The sequence below is a fragment of the Blennius ocellaris genome (assembly GCF_963422515.1).
Source record: "Blennius ocellaris genome assembly, chromosome: 20".
Taxonomy (NCBI): Eukaryota; Metazoa; Chordata; class Actinopteri; order Blenniiformes; family Blenniidae; genus Blennius; species Blennius ocellaris.
Window position 1 is genome coordinate 22429204 of NC_137669.1, and position 5560 is coordinate 22434763.

Genomic DNA, 5560 nt, shown 5'->3' on the forward strand with positions numbered 1-5560 from the left:
CTTCTGAGTTTGATCAATCGGTGCAGAGATGGATGGAGGGTTGGAGGGATGGGTGCAGCAGGCGAATTTTTAAATTATTTAAATTAGATTTATTTAAATAACACAAATAGCATCTCAAGTATTTTACACTTTATTTTGTCCCGCCTCAAATAAAAAAGCAACCTGTCAGTGCTCAGTATTCAAAAAACACCCATAATGCAACAGCTGCAGGACGTTTCACTGTATTTTGCCCCTGAATGTTTAATTAAAAGTGGCTTTATGTTGAGATTGCAGTGACTTTCTGTGATGATTGTTTGTTCTTGTCAATGTAGACATTTTCATCACGTATACTCTGGAGACGTTACACTTCTCATTATTTCCTAACTTGGCTCATTTGTTTTTGTGTTTAAGAAAAAAAAAAAGCTGAGTCAGCATTAAATTCATTTACATCACAAAGCTACCGCGTTTAAGCATTTACATTAAAAGTTCGGCAGCAAGAGAAAAACAATGGTGGCACGCAGGCGAAAGAGACAGACGAATCAGTAAAAAAAACCAAGATTGCACAAACAGAGTTAGAGAATATAGAGTTTATATTTAGCCGTGAAAAACTGGTGAATGAAAGTTTGAAACTCTTCATTTCTGAGGTCGTAAATTTGACCGTAAACACCTCAAGAGTTTCCAAAAGGTGGTTGTTGGACACTTTGTACTCTGGATGTAACACACATATATATATATATACACACACACACACACACACACACACACACACACACACACACATACATATATATATATACGCATATGTGTATGTGTATATACACATATATATATATATATACATATATATGTATCTATGTGCATACGTATATATGTATATATATATACATATACACATATACTGTATATACATATGCACATATATACATATACACATATACGTATATATATACATACACGCACACACACACATATATGTATATATGTGTGTGTGTGTGTGTGTGTGTGTGTTATGTGTGTGTGTGTGTGTGTGTGTGTGTGTGTATACATATATACGCACACATATATATATATACACATATATATATATATATATATATATTAAATGTCTCGAGATAAATAAGCTTTAGTTTCGTTTTGGTGTTAGTTGTAACGCGATATGAGTCCAGACGTGATGGTGGAGGTGACGGAGGTGACGGAGGTGACGGAGGTGACGGACGTGACGGAGCGTCGTGAGCGCAGAAAACGTCGGTCGATCCAAAACGGGGTTAATGTGGCCGAGATAAACTCGCCGTGAAGAGGTCGATCTGTTTCTGGTCTCGCCTCCTTCTGAATAACTCCACCGAAATCATCCGACACCCTTCAGGATTGAGGCGGTGTTGGGGTGGGGTGGGGGGGGGGGGGTGGAGGGGGGGTGGAGGAAGCGGGTGTTTGATGACAGTAAGGGTTCAGGTCCCAGACGTATCGTACCGTCGCTGTGTTATTCCCATGATAGATCCCTGCGAGCGCCGGCGAGTGCGAAGGCGTTAATGTGTCCTGGAGAACCGGCGTACGCCTCCACACATGCATGGGGGGGGGGGGGCGCTAACGCAGGGGGTGCTAACGCAGGGGGCGCTAACGCAGACACACGTGTGCAAGGACGCTCACAGCAGCGGTGGCAATAATAGATACGGCGGGTTTTCACTCTCTGCTTCGCCCGAGAATCTTAACGAGACGATTTGCCGCCGGACGTTAATCACGCCAACGTTTCCTGAATGAAGTGACATCACTCTTAGCGTCTCTGCACTTATTGCCCTCGTTAGCATTTCTCCAGCAGCGTGTTTGTGATCCGATGGCGGATTTTTTTACAATCAGACTTTTTGTTGTATCAAGGCAAATGGGATCGCAACTTTTACACGCCGTTCGAGTCAGACGCTAGAATGGTGTTTTTCAACCGCTGTGCCGCGAGATATCGTCAGGTGAAATTAGGGAAAGAGGGAAATTATCAGGGAAAAAACGGAAATTATCACATTTCAAATTTTTTTCTAAAAAAAACCATCGCTCTCACAGCCGACAGTGTGTTTGAGAGTAATCCTGTATAAATGCTCTTCACCACTAGAGGGCAGCACAGAACTTTGCCGGTGAAATGTAAAGTGACAGACGTCAGTGTGGTTCATCTCCACCTCCTGCTACCATCTTGTATCAAAGTACTGTGTCAGTGACAGTGATGGAGAAGTTTTTGAAAACCAGGATCTCAGCTCTTCATCCATCAGGTCCAGGTTTCACACTGAGGGAGGCACTATTAAAAAAAGTCCTTGCTTTCTGGATTTACTGGATTCCTGTTGATAAAACTTTGATGAGAAAGACTTTATATTGTTAATAGAGGCTACAGAGTTTAACATTTTAACATTTTCGGGTGGTGGAGGTGTGCCTCCAGAGTTTTCCAAACAAAAAAGTGTGCCTTGGCTCAAAAAGGTTGAAAAACACTGGACTAGAACAGTTTTTTTCAACCTTTTTATCACCGCGGACCGGTCAATGCTTGACCATTGTTCGTAGATTGTTTATATTGCCAATATAATAAACGTGATAATAAATAATAAAGAAATATATATATTATAATAAAATTAATAATAAAATAATAAACGTTATAAAAAATACTCCGGGGGCTTGTTTTTTTAATCCAGGGTGCTTGGTCTCCAAGTGGCGAAGCAATTTTGAAGGCTTCATTGCCTCGTTAGCGAGCCGCTAGCCGCATATTATGCAGAGCGGGCTTTGATCTGTGGGAATCACCACATACTTCAAGTAGAACTCCTGGTACCGTCTGTTAAAAACTTTCTTTTTCTTGGAAGCTGTCGGCTCTTCTTCTGTCCCTTTTCCCCTTCGAAAAGAAACGTTCCAAAGACGTCTGTTTTTTCGCTCATTTTGCTAGCTTGTGGGTTAAATGTTTGGCTGCTCAAGTGACCCGAGATGTAACCGAGAGAATCCGGTCATTTTTCAAACTAAAAGATTGCGGTGAGGGGGAGGTGAACAGCAGGTCACACGGGCGTCCTGTCCGGGACGTCGCGTCCCGGGAAAAGTGGGAAAAAAGCAGCACCAGGGGGAGATTCACCCACCGTTGGCTAATGAGTCCTGGTGTTGCAATTAGCTCCAGGTACAGGAGTCTGTAGTGTCATCAAGGGGATTTGAAATGGATGGAAGCACTTCGGGGCAAGGCGACTTCATTTGCGCGGGACGTTTCAGAAAGCAGGGCGATGCAAAGTGCTTTTCATCCACCGACGCCGACGCAGAACAAAGGGAGGTGAAAAACAAAGACAAGAGAGTCTTTTATCGGGGAAGAGACAATTCATCTCTTGAAAATGCGTAGCTTTTTGCGTTTTTGCAAAAGTTTTGGGTTTGGAGATGATCTCCGTTTACACGGAAACGGCAGAAACTGTGAAAACAATGCAGTTTGTGTGTCGGGCCACTAGTGGGTGCTGTTTGTTTCTGTACTGAAACCACACACACCTGCAGACGCAGACATTTGTACGAACAGACGACCAAGTTGGGTCGTTACTACGGCGACTGTCAACCGTAAAAGTACTCAGATTGAATTGAACAGTCGGTATCAAATGACAGAGAAAATACAGATTTAATTCATATATTAAGATTTTTTTTCCCGGAACTATTACAATTTTTCAAATGTCTATGGAATGAAAAACAGCCTCTTTTGCATAAATTCACACCATCAAGAGAACGAGTTAAGCAACACTACATCATTTCAAAAACACAATCACTCAGGTTTCTTTAAAAAAAAAAACTTGAGATTGTATAATACACACCATGTGTACATTGTGAAATCTCTGTTCCAGAACGCATGTGTTCCCCAAATGAGCTATATTGTTTTTGCATTACAGATACTTTACATCGCCATTGCAGAACACGTTTCCTTGATTTAGCAGCTCAATTCACTCGCAAACCTTTTTCTCAGGAATGTTTTTGGATGAAATTAATTCTCCAGCACTTTCCTGATATGACACATTTGGAATTAGATTCCTGAATTAGCCCGATAACGCCGCTCTGTACCGCTAATAATAAGTTCTCCTGTAATTGCACTGCTGTTGCCTTTGAAGTGGGGCTGCTTCCAGACAGTTTTGTTGTGTGTGTGTGTGTGTGTGTGTGTGTGTGTGTGTGTGTGTGTGTGTGTGTGTGTGTGTGTGTGTGTGTGTGTGTGTGTGTGTGTGTGTGTGTGTGTGTGTGTGTGTGTGTGTGTGTGTGTGTGTGGCCTGACATCTTTGGCTGGGACTGTCGGCATTGGAGCTGGGAGAAAGGAAGGTGGATTTTTTTTTGCTAAAAACAAAATACAGAATCTGACTTCTTTTTTTTTTCTTCCTGTAAATTAGAAGTCAGGACGAGTTTGGCTCCGATATCGTGTATTTAAAGGACAAGTACAAGTACGAGCACCAACCATTAGCTCCTTGCTGACACCAAGTACCAATACGAGTACTTGCAAGTAGCATGTAGCATCTGTCGCGTGTGAGCTCTGAAGCTCTTTAGCATGTAGCATTAGCATCTGTCGTGTGTGAGCTCTGAAGCTCTTTAGCATGTAGCATCTGTCGTGTGTGATCTCAATAGCTCTTTAGCATGTAGCATATAGCATCTGTCGTGTGTGAGCTCCGAAGCTCTTTAGCATGTAGCATCTGTCGTGTGTGATCTCCATAGCTCTTTAGCCTGTAGCATGTAGCATCTGTCGTGTGTGAGCTCCATAGCTTCTTAGCATGTAGCATGTAGCATCTGTCGTGTGTGAGCGCCGAAGCTCTTTGGCATGTAGCATGTAGCATCTGTCGTATGTGAGCTCCGAAGCTCTTTAGCATGTAGCATCTGTCGTGTGTGAGCTCCGAAGCTCTTTAGCATGTAGCATCTGTAGTGTGTGAGCTCCATAGCATGTAGCATCTGTCGTTTGTGATCTCCATAGCTCTTTAGCATGTAGCATATAGCATCTGCCGTGTGTGAGCTCCGAAGCTCTTTAGCATGTACCATCTGTCGTGTGTGATCTCCATAGCTCTTTAGCATGTAGCATATAGCATCTGTCGTGTGTGAGCTCCATAGCTTCTTAGCATGTAGCATCTGTCGTGTGTGAGCGCCGAAGCTCTTTGGCATGTAGCATGTAGCATCTGTCGTGTGTGAGCTCCGAAGCTCTTTAGCATGTAGCATCTGTCGTGTGTGATCTCCATAGCTCTTTTGCCTGTAGCATGTAGCATCTGTCGTGTGTGAGCTCCGAAGCTCTTTAGCATGTAGCATGTAGCATCTGTCGTGTGTGAGCTCCGAAGCTCTTTGGCATGTAGCATGTAGCATCTGTCGTGTGTGAGCTCCGAAGCTCTTTAGCATGTAGCATCTGTCGTGTCTGAGCTCCGAAGCTCTTTAGCATGTAGCATGTAGCATCTGTAGTGTGTGAGCTCCATAGCATGTAGCATCTGTCGTTTGTGATCTCCATAGCTCTTTAGCATGTAGCATATAGCATCTGCCGTGTGTGAGCTCCGAAGCTCTTTAGCATGTACCATCTGTCGTGTGTGATCTCCATAGCTCTTTAGCATGTAGCATATAGCATCTGTCGTGTGTGAGCTCCATA